Below are 13,290 nucleotides of genomic sequence, written 5' to 3' on the forward strand. Positions count from 1 at the left end.
TGTTTCTGTATGAGACATCGGTTCAGACTGGATTCCGGGTAATATTAGGGTTGCTTACTTTGTTCACTAGGCCTTTTATCAGAGGTAGGGTTATGGCTTGTCAACCCAGTCTCTTGGCTGATTGAAATCTGTAATCCTCATCAGGTGGGCATTGTGACATATAATATGGCCACCATATAGTAAAAGTACAAGACCCACTCCTCAACAAGTCCAGTTGTGCGATACTGACAGCCACCTCTACACAAGATATGACTGAGAAATACACACAAACACACACACCTGCCATGTTTTGGAATGGAACTCCTATCGAACTAGTTCATCACACTACAGCATTACGCAGTTATAGCATGCACTATAGAGATTACTGGGCTACAAGGTTCCCAGATGTGTATTTCCATGTGGTTGACATCAGCAGAACTAATCCTGAATGCCTTGGCAATGCTGGGTATGTGAATTGTATGGAGTGTGACTACTCTAAAAAGCATTGTTCTCTACTCAGGCAGAGAGATGGATGCACACACACACACACAGCTGCTGGGTTTGGGATTAGAATACCTAACTAACTACTTTACCACACTACAGCAGTACGCAGTTACAGGACATGCTATGGAGATTACTGGGTTGCAGCATCCCCAGAGGTGTATATCTAGGTGGGTGACATCAGCAGGATTGCCAAAGTAGGGCCAATGAATTGTAGTGAGTGTGACTAGCCAAAAATGCAGTGCTCTCCGTACAGGCATAGGAACAGACACAAAAGCATCCCCAACTCCCATGTGTGGGACTAGAACCCCTACCAGAGTTTTATATCAGACTACAGCATTACACTGTTATAGCACGCACCACAGAGATTGCTGGAGTACTCCTTTCCCCAAAGGTCTACTCCCCAGTGATTGACATCAGTAGGATTGCCAATGTAGGGCATTTGAATTGTATTGAGTGTGACTAACCTAAATTGCCACAAGTAGTCTGTATGCATTAACTGCTGTCCTGGCCAGACCAAAATACCCACCTTTGCAGGTCATGAACCCAGGACTCTGTATATCATAGTCACAGTAACTAACCACTAAGTCATCACAACAGTACATGAGACTGAGGTTTCACCACAGTAATCCCACCTAGGCTAATCAAAGTGAACATGTGAAAGGAATGTATATACAGTTGTCCATAAAAGACCTCTCCAATGCCAACTTCATGCTACACAAGGCAGAAGTGACAATGTTTGTGACACCCATGGAGACAGGAGCTGACAATTCTACTGATGACTCCTACACGAAGGTACTGTATGAGCACATCCACTTATGCATGATTCCTGACATCCCACATGGAACCACAACACTCATCTCCCAAATTAACAAGTCAGTCTGGTGGTCTCCTGCCATTAACAGAGTATACAACAGAAGGTAGACACTGTTGAAGCAAAATGGATACTCCAAGGATGCAAACAACTCCCTTACCAGCCACAGTAAGATGATGAGATCCCTCATGGAATCTTCCAAAGCTGGTTATGTAACTAAAATCACCACAGATTCCATAGACAACCACACAGCATTCTATAGTTATGTCAGGAATCTAACTGGCAATGCTGAGAAGTGCTCTGAGCTATGACAGAATGGCATTACACAGAGTGCTCCCACGGATTGTGCCAATATCCTGGTGGATTTGTTTAGTGCCACAGTCACCCCCTCTCACCCCCAAAAGGGCCCATGGCAAAATGAACAGAGTTCCATTGGCCAGTGATCATGGTCACACAGGCAGAAACCGCACTATCCACAGCTAAGAATACAGTATCCATGGGAACTGTCATGTGTAATCATAACCTCGCATCAGGCCTGGTGCCCACTGAGTGGTGCACAGCTGCAGTTATCCCACTCCACAAGGGGGGATCCCCCTTGAATCCCAGGAACTACTGTCACATCAGTCTGATGAGCCTGATCTGCATGGCCATGGAATGCATTATCAGGGAGGTTTGGAACACAGACATTGGAAACCCTCAAACACTGGACCCCACACAGATTAGGCTCATGGAAGGTCACTCTTGCCTCCTGAAACCAATTGTCTGCTTTGACTCAGTCTGCATAGCTGTTGAAGAGGGTAAGGCAGTGCACAATGCCTATGTGGACCTCGCCAAGCCCTTCAATACCATACACCAGTCTGAAAACATAGAATAACATACTAATCTGGCCATACATCCCTATGCCACTTGATGGTGTGCCATATGGCTTACTGACAGGACCCAAACTGTAGGTGTAACTGTCTCCAAAGCCATCCCCAGACAAGTGACAGGTGGAGTACCTCAGGGTTCAGTCCTGGGACCACTGTTGTTTGAAATCTACATCTCTGTAGTTCAGGCCAACAGCATGGGACTCTGGCTAACAAAGGTAACAGATGACTGCAAAATGAGAGACATAATGAGCCTGACTGTACTGCATGATATGTTACTGATACCAGCCTGACATCATACATGTGGGATGGGGTACTGCCAACATCTTGTGGCCTTCTTGTGTAAGGTCCTGATTATGGGATCTGCAACAGGTGGTAGTGTATTGCAGGGCAGACAAGTTTGGCTGTGGGTAGAATACCTATTCATGCATGACGTATGTTGTTTGTGCCTGTCACCCCCATTCATTGTACATGTGGACATATATGTTCTGCTATGTTCCCACCTTACCTACAGATGTATGTCCATATATACCAATATAGATATAAATATCTGCTCACACATATGTGTGTGTGTATATATATATATATATATATATATATATATTATATATATATATATATATACAGATTTGTATCTGTGCAGACATTAATATATTCTCAAACACACATACATTTACAGTTGGAATACATTCTATGTACTGTTTAATGACTGGCCGGATGATATGTTTCTAAATACAGCAGGGTTATGTATATCTGAGGTGGCTTAGAGGTAAATCACATTGGCTATGTTGTGCATGGTCCTTGTTTCAAGTCTACCAGAGGTTGTTTATTTTGTTGCTAGGCAGAATAAGGGCCGATGGATACAGAGTGATTAAGGCATTGTAAAGCAGTTGTAAGCATGTGGTCAGGCATGGTATGTCCCTTGTGAGTCACATGTGAAGGCACCATAGGTGGTACAGGTCTCCATTGGGGAACATGGTGGAGATGCACTGTGTGCATGTATGTGCACACTGGACAGATGGCCAGGGTGACATTCCCCTGTAGCCCACTGCTATCACTGCATAGTTACTATCAGTGGCCAATATGCAGTGTACTACCCACATATTGGCTGTTGCCTAGGTATGTGTGTGTGTATGACACATGGGTTGAGTGTGTGCTCTGGGTAATAGTGGGGTTGCTAACTGTGATGGGCTGGCCTTGATGTCACATGTATGGGTATGACTTTGCACCCCAGCCGCACAGCTAATGTACATCTGTTATCCCTGTATGGTTGACATTGTGATATAGAGTACGGCCAATATACAAAATATGCAAAACCCCCACCACATTGCCCACAGGTGTCACACACTTACAACCACCACTACAGAGGATACAAGTCACACACACACTCTCACACACCTGTCATCTGTGGTATTCGAATCCCTACCTAACTAGTTTATTACACTACAGCAGTATACAGTCATAGTACATGCCACAGACATTACTGAAGTACCTCTTCCCCAAAGGTGTATTTCACAATGAGTGACATCAGCAGGATTATCAAAGAAGGGCATTGCAAGTGTACTGCAAGTTTTACATTTCTTTTAAACATGTTTACCCACTGCTTACGGTCGTGAAAACACATTTACACCTGCCTCATTCTGGTCTAAACAAAGTTATTAATAACCTTCACATGTCTTGAACCCTGGACCATGCACACCATAGTCACTGGAATTGCCACTAAGCCATCTGAGTTATATACATGTTGCATGGTTTTTAGAATACACCGTTTACTACAGGTATACCACAGTACTGAAAACACATGGGACAGTCACTTTGTGTACATATGTACAGTACATTTTAATGTACTGTACTTTGTGAAATGATATAGACAAGTCTACATATGTACAACTGTTTTAAATGCATACTATATATATATATATATATATATATATATATATATATATATATATATATACATTTCTGTGATGTGTAAACACACACACACACACACACACACACATATATATATATATATATATATATATATATATATATATATATATGGGTCCCCTTTACATTACCGACATGACACTTCATCGACACGCAGAAGACCGAGACAAAACGACCGACAAGCAAGTTGATCGAAAAGGTGATTTGCCGACAGCCGAAAGACTGACAAGGGTAATGTGTGAGCGCGACTCGGTAAGTGTGCGATAGTTGCGGAGTTAGGAGTGGTCAGGTAAGTGTGCGATATTGTGGGATTTTGGGTTAGGGTGTGGGAAAGGTGAGTGTGTGGTAGTGTCGGAGTGAGGGTTTGGGTAAGGTAAGTGTGTGATAGTGACGGACTGTAGTTTAGGGACGGGTTAAGTGAGTTAGGTTTAGAGTGCGGGTAGGGTGAGTGTGCGATAGTGACGGGTTTTATGCTTTAGGGTGGGTTAAGTGAGTTAGGGTTAGGGTGCAGGTAGGTTAAGTGTGCGATAGTGACAGTCTTTAGGTGTAGGGGTGGGTTAAGTGAGTTAGGGTTAGGGTGCGGGTAGGGTAACTGTGCGGTAGTGTCGGACCTTAGGGTTAGGGTTTGGGTTAGGGTTAGTGATTATGTCATTGTGTGTCATGTGTAGTTTACGTTGTTTGTGTCGGTGTAATTGTGTTCGGTTTTGTGAGTTGTCGGTGTTGTGTGGTTTCGGTTATTTGGGGTCGGTGTTTTGTGTGTCGGTGAAGTGTTGTTTCGGTAGTGTAAAGTAGACCCATATATATATATATATATATATATATATATATATATATATATATATATATATATATACACACACACAGACACATGTATAGCTATATATATAAACATCTCTGAACACCCTTTGTGACACAGAAGGATTCCGAAGGAATTGAAGTGTACACAAAGCACAGGCAACTCTTGTATTATAACATTCAAATTTTAATTAGTACACCAGAGAAGGGATGGCTGTTGTGTATGTGGAGTTTGGTATTGGGACTGATGGGTAAGGAAATATACCCCGGGGATTGAGGAATTTTGGGGGGAATGATGGGTAAGGAAATACACCTCAGGCATCACTTCTGTGTCACTGCTCGACAGTGGCACAGGAAAATAACATACCCAACAGTAGTCATTCTTGACTGTCTATTCTTTTCTATTCCTACCTATGTAATATTCTGTAGAGTCCACTCACCACAGATGACTACCATGGTGTGCAGCATGTTAAAAGACATAACACATGTGTATGCCTGGCTACATGGTAGTCACACACACACAAACACTTGCCAGTATTGTGCCTACAGGTCTTGCCTATGTAAATGTTACTAGTAGAGTGGTAAGCAGTTGGGGGATGTGGCACAGAACCCATACAATTACAGTTAATCTGATTATGCGTCTGAGCTGGGTGACATCACAGGAATGATTACTTGGAGTGGGGAGGGGGGAAAGGGTGGTTTAGCAGATGACAATGGTAAAGGTCAGTGCAAAAGGTGGTTTCTCTTTGGAAAGCAGTAAAACCCACTCTCATGACAGGATGCAGATGCAAATACACACACACACACACACACACACACACACACACACACACACACAGACACACAAACACTCAGGGATTTGCAGAGATACACACAGTTGCCAGTGGTGGGATTAGAATTCCTGCCTATCTACAAATCACTATTACAGTGCTACGCAGTTACACGACACATCACAGAGATTACACATTTCCAGGCAGTTAGAATGCCCTTCTAAGATTGAGGACATCAATAGGGATACTGACAGTTAAGATGTACATAGCTGTAAACCTGTATGTTTAAAGTAGGACTCCATTACAACCTGTATGCATAAACAAGACACATCATCTGCAGGTAAGACTTAGGTAGGCCTGAGAGGTGTATTTGTAGCACAACAATTGTGTAATTAGAGTTAATGCATCCAAGCAAGTCCTGTGTTTGTAAGTGTATGAGCATGCCCACTGTAACTCTGTACTGGAGTATGTCCATCTGTGGAATGGACTACTACTATCACTATACAGGGTTACAGTGGGCATGCTCATACACTTAGAAATACAGGACATGCTTGGATGCATAAACTCTAATTACACAAGGTGACAGTGGGCATGCTCATAAACTGATATGTACAGAACACATTGTAATGGACTCCTATTGTAAACACACAGGTTTACAGCTATGTACATCTTAACTGTCAGTATATATGCATATCATACAGGTTTACTAACAGATACCTGTATGTGGCCCATAAATGATATATCTGCGTCTGTGCTGTGTGATACAGATGCATTCATGTACATGAAGTACTGCCATATATATGTGAAGCATGCACAATCATGCATGTGTGGAAGTGACAGACAATTGGTTAACTGGGGCACACAGGTGGATGCAAAGTACAACATGTGTCACACGCATAGCTGCCCTGAAAGGCATACATTGATATCAGGTTGTGGACAGTGGCATCATAGTTGGAACAGTGGCATGTGCAAACATAATATGTGAGCCCCATTGTCTAATGGTACTGAGGTGCAGATGTCAAGAATACCTCGGCTGCCTGTGTTAGTAGTTGTCATTATTAGCAGGACTGTTCCACTAAGAATATCTCACATTGGTCATCTACACAACGTCTGCTGCTGTCCATCACCTTAGATGTAGCATGTGATACCAAGCACAATACTGCCACTCACAGTGATGTCATGGTATGAGTGGCAACTGCTTCACCAATACAATGAGCCAATGTCCTGCTGTAATTATGAGGTTGTCCAGTGTCTGTCATTCTGGGATGACATGAGTGAAAGAAGACAAGCCTTTGTGACATATCACATGCAGCCATCTTTCAAGGGAGTGTGGATAATATCTAGGTTGCATTTACCCATATAGTGCCATTCCAAGGCAAATGTCCTAAACACAGAAGTAACACCCTGATACCTACAAGTCAATTGCATTGGATGCTTATGCTAACCAGTGCTAGATGTGTGGCTTTCATAATCCACTTGCTCGATGTAGAACCTACAGTGGGGAATACTGACATCTGTGCAGTGAGGAACACCTGGCTGAAGGCTCTGTAGTCCACAATAGCACTACCACCATATAACTCAGATCCAAACATGTGGGCCATAACACTGGTATGGACCACTCCTGGTGGTGGTGTCCCCATATTCATACAGGCTACTCACAAGTAAAGACCACTACTCCAACATAATTCATCACAGATGAGTCAGGTACAGGTGACAGTGGCAAAAGCTGCATTCTAGCTTGTATCCTCATATACATCCCCCACCCTGTCCTTAGACTACCAACACACATCCATAAATGTGGTATGAAATAATATGGTACAACAGCAAATAACCTTTGACTGGTCTGTACCTAGTCCTACATCAACTGTGCAAAGTACCCATGTACTGACACAGTTGCATGATGTGTTATGAAATTCAGTAATACCACTGTTTTTAACCAGGTCATTGTACACATACCAGGCCCCTTGGATGTTGTCAGCAGTAACACAGTTGACTGTTGCTATACACCAGTAAACAACACCCTCATGGTTGGATATGACCTAGACTTACCTGCCCTGGATATGTGCATCCAACACTCATACACCATATATGTAAATACCATAGCTGTTGTTGTCCTTTGTACATATAGGTGGCTACATTCATTACACACATGCACATGGAAGATAGGTCCATGGCTGCTGAATGCTAACAGTACATAATGTTAGATATCTATGTTGGCAGAGGTAAAAATCCCTCTCTACTGGTCACCCATGACAACTATCATATCATACAACACTCCATGTGGCATGTATGTCATTAGACATGCCCACCAAATGTAATGCCTACAAACATACACAAATAACAAGACCGTAGGCCTTACACACATGACCTGTATTGACAGACTCAGGGAAATACAGCTATGCTCTGTATGTTCCTGAATAGTAATAGGTGATATGTCCATGACATGTAAAACCATGTGTGACCCACAGCTCCTACATATACCCCATGTCAACCATTGCAAGCCATGCATGCTGTGTGCTGTCTGGACATGCACCTTATTAACACAATAGCCATAACGTCCTGGGGTGAGATGTTCATAAGCCACAGACCTCACACATGCTTGAACAAGTGTAATGCCTAGCTCAAACAGAGCACATTACTGGCACTCTTTCAGTAATCATGAGGTGTGTGTGGCAAATATGATGTGATCACTGTTGACCATTACAGTGCCCTGGCAACACAGTGGAACTGTCAACTAACAGTTTGTGGCATCATGACATGGAATATTGCTGTGTGTGTCGCTTGCTGATATGTGCTGTTGGCGTGAATGCCCACTTAGCTACTCAGTGAAGGTGATTGTGTGTCCTACTGGTACATGAATAGAACATCCAATATAGTGTAATGCTCAGCTAGATTTCACTTATGGTGTGGGGAAGGTATGGAATGTATCCTCTTGACCTGATAGACCACTTACTGATGGAGACTGCATATGTGTAGATGTATTGATGTGTGTTTAGATTCCATGTGTGTGGAGTGTCTGATGTTTGAAAGTGACTGTTGTCTTAGTACAGCATGCAGTTGCAATGCAGCCTCAACATTGCCTCGTGTATATGGTGATATGCTCAAAGTACAGTAAGATGTACGTTAGGTATGGACAGATGTTTGGACATAACTACTAAGTGGTGGGGCTACATTGCAGATGAATGATTACTGAAGACAGCTCACAGGTGTGTTACAACCATTCCTACAATAACCTATGTAACTGCTAAGCTCTGGTGTTGTTGAGTGAAGGGGAAGACACACACAGTAGAATGCAGTAAGGGTGACACTGAAGGAAAACCTCTTGACACCTGTAACAGAAACACCTCCCCTGTGCATATCTTGTGCATATGTCAGCACAGTTGGCAAAGGTAAGAGTCAGTCAGCTGTGTAGCACGTGTGATAGTGATGTGACTCTGTAATACCTATGATGAGATAGGCAGGTGTTTGATTCCCAGTACTGGCAAGTGTGTGTGTGTCCATATATGTCACATATGGTGGGGGAATACATCCCCAATGTCTTTTACTCTCCTGTACACTGTTGTAGACATATGTACAGAGTGACATGTAGAAAGCAAGACATAGGCAGGGGTGTGAATCGCACACATTTCAAGTGTCTGTATGTGTGTGTGACTTATGTGTATATCTTTGTGAATGCCACAGTGTGTGTGTGTATGTGTGTGTGTGTGTGTGTGTGTGTGTGTGTGTGTGTATGTGTGTGTGTGTGTATGTGTGTTTGTGTGTATGGCTGTCTGATCCCTGGAGTGAGGCTGTATTTTACCATACGCAAGAGATAAAACCCCCTCCCCACATACAATCACTGCAATCTAGTATCCCTGTTGAATTCATCAATCTTAGAAGGGCATTCTAACTGACTGTAAATTTGTAAGCCCTGGGGTGATGCTTGTTTACCATAGTCTACTGATATACCCCCTCCCCACATACACTCACTGCAATCTAGTATCCCTGTGGATGTCCTCAATCATAGAAGGTCATTCTGACTGCATATAGATGTGCAATCTCTGTGGCGCATCTGGTAACTGTGTAGTACTATAATAATGATTTGTACATGGAAAGGGGTTCTAATCCCAACATTGGCAACTGTGTGTGTTTCTGTGTCTGTGAATCCCTGGGTGTGTATGTGTGTTTGCATCCTCTCATGAGAGCGGGTATAACTGCTTTCCAAAGAGAAATCACTTTTTCAACTGGCCTTTACCCTTGTCTTCTCCTGCACCACTCTTTTACCTCCTCCTCGCTCCAGGTAACTATACCTGTGATGTCACCCAGTATGGATGTGAGGCTCTGGCCACAGTAACTTACTACACAGCTATCATGCTCTTGGACCATTATATCAGTAAATATGTTTGAAACTTGGGAGATTATAACTGTGATGTGGAAGCTACGAAGTGCATGCAGGTATTGTCATATAGACCTGTGCATAATCTAATGTTACATATGGGACACTAACTGAAAACACTGACATCCCCTTGTAGTCTTTATGCACACATTTGGCGCATGCAATAACACCTGCAAGAGAAAGGCAGAACATCAAGATTAACATGCCGTTACTGGTGTTATACATGACACATACTGTGAACAGTACAAAATGCATTCTAAAACTGTAGTACATGGTATTTCTGCTGCCTATCAACACTACTCAACAATGGTAATCTACAATTGTCTTCCTAGGTTCACCCTGTGCATCAGACCATATGACCATGTCCCTGCACCGATGGTATGGATGACAGGGAAGCGCACAGGCATCATCATATGCACAGGGTGATAATTTTTGCCAGAGGCCTGGGCTGCACCATTGGATGACATCATGTGTATGGGTTAAGGCCTTTTATCTCATTGGGCGTGTGTGGATGTTATGCATGTGTGTGTTGAGGTGCCCTCCATTTGTTTCTGGTGTGTGTGTGTATGTATGCACTCTGGACTGGCATGTGGCTGGCCTACCCAGGGGTATTATTAACAGCTGCAGACTGTACAGGGCAGGTTGTATAGTTCACAGTGTCCGTCCATGGCCATGTGACCTGCACCTGCCCAGGAGTTGCACGGCCACTACCAGGCAGAGGTCCAGATTGGTTACTGTCTGATGACACATGTCCACCAGTACCGTGTCCCTGTTGAAACCATCCAGGACCATGTGCACGTGGCCTGCTGTGTCCTGGTGTGGACAGCACAGCACCAGATGCACTGCTGCTGCTACCGCCACTATGGGAGCGGGCATGTGAAGTAGCATGTTCACATACACCTTCAACAGTTGGTGTAGATGGCCTACGTCCACATGCCCGATGCCTTACTCACACTAGATGTTCTAGCACAGACATTCCACACTCGAAAATTGACATGCCACGGTCATGGACTCCCACCATGTCACACATTCGTCCATCCAAAACATCTGCAAGCTGATGACGAGCATTTGCAATTGCCTGGATGCTGTCTGTTAAAGAACGGACAGCAGCCCTATGAAGCCTCAGACCTTCTCTGTTGTGCCGTTCAAAACATGCCTGTGCCTCCATTACAGCCTGTAACTTGTGTCTGGTGACACCAACTGATGTGCTATGTCTTGTAGGGGCATGTTGGCCAGAAGCCCCCTACAAGCAGCCCTGGGCACATTCCTGTGTGGGACATCACCAGTCAGTTGGCTGGGATCATGGTGTGCAGACACACCTTCCATAGTCTCCACACTTTCCTGTTCCATGCTGCTACATGCCACCTGTCCTTTCACTATGGCCGCTGGTGATGAGGTATGTGCAGGCATGGCAACTGTGTGTGGGGATGAGGGGGGTACAAGTAGAATGCCAACCAATGGCACAGATTCAGCCCCTGACAACCCTTCCTTTGCCTCAATCATACTTTCATTATCACTGCTAGAGTCTGTGGGGACACTAACAGCAGGTGGACCGCAGGAGGCCAGCACACCTACATCAACATCTGTGAGGGGCAGGCTAGAACTGTACATTACCAGTTATACATCACAGTACAGACACACAGAGACAGACACACAGACACACCAGCAGACACACAGACAGACACATGATATGGCATGCAATGGCATGCAACATGCATGTGATATTGCAGAAGGCATTCAGCTTAGAAATTTATAGTGGTAGTTATCATACATCTCTGAGATGCACACAACAGCATACATGTGTTATGGCAGAAGGCATGCAGCCTACACAATTATAGTAGTAGTTAGCATACATCCCTGTGTTGCACAATTTGTGTTAGTAGGTTATGTCCCAAACCTGCAACACAATGCATGCAATATGCACCATTGCACCACACTGCCATGTTTTGTGCACCATACCCCACATCATAACAGACCATCACTGACCTGGGTACATCTGCCAGTGATGCTTTGTGTTGGCCACTGCCCCTATGTGTGAGGAAGTCATGAGCAGAAGGGTATGTTGAGTGAATACTATGGTTGCCAGAGCCCTAGCTTGCATATCTCCCCATAAACAGTGCATGTCTGTTCAACATTATTCTGCTTACCCCTGAGTTGAGTCTACAGACAATGTGCATGTGGCTGTACACACATGTTTGACATGGCTGTCCCTACTTTGTAATGGTGCCACAGACCAGCACAGGTTAACAGTACACCAACCTGATGTGTGGCATATGACCTTGCCAATCACATGTAGTATGACATGTCTTATGCTGAAGTGATGACTGACATGCATACATGTTTAACACAATGGTGTCCTTTCAAATATATAGTGGTGTACTGGTGTCCCAATGCAGGGGCGTGTTATATTAGTATGGATCTTCAACTGATGCAATGCTGTCAGTCTGACCTACAGATATACAGTGACATACTGCACATTGAGCTGATGTGAATAGCCATTGCAGGGCATCATGTGGCTTCACTATTGCTATACAGTGTGAGTTACAGACATAATTCATAGCCATGACTGTGTTCAGATACAATACATATCTAATGTGGAATATGACCCACGTCACTGAGGTGTATACACACTAAGCCCTAATGTGGAATGTGTCACACAGGTCATTGAAGGGTATATAGATAACACCCCTGCACATCTGCAATCATATTGTGGATGCCTGGAAACTATGCCCAGACATGGGTAATTTTGCAGTACGCCATGTTCCACATGCCATCTGTGTACCTCACACACATGAGGAGCAACCATGACAGTGATGTCTGACACCAGCAAGGTGAATGTACTGTAACTGTGGCCTGCTGTGGTTGTATGTGTATGTTGTGCAACACATGTATGTATTTGGATACTGTATAGGTTAAAGCTTTCATGTCGTGACACATTCAAAATGTTCAAGACATGTTTTGGGGTGCTTTGATGTCATGCCTACACAATGTGTGCACAGCCCTGTATGATGTTTAGTGTGTCACATCTGCAATATAATCATTACACAAAGGCTATAGTTGTATTGGGTCGAGCCAATGTACAACAGGGTGTACACACATGTACATTCCTCCTACTTTGTGTGCTGCTTCATGTCTCTGGCCATCCTCCATGGCTATGTGTAAACATGTTTTGTCCAATGGTTGTGATGGGCATATATTTCATATGTCAGTGTTGTCCCATATGACATACACTTGTAGATGTTATATGCTCCACTGAGG

The sequence above is a fragment of the Protopterus annectens genome, chromosome 7.part1 (assembly GCF_019279795.1).
Source record: "Protopterus annectens isolate FY-2018-M chromosome 7.part1, PAN1.0, whole genome shotgun sequence".
In the NCBI taxonomy this organism is placed as follows: domain Eukaryota; kingdom Metazoa; phylum Chordata; order Ceratodontiformes; family Protopteridae; genus Protopterus; species Protopterus annectens.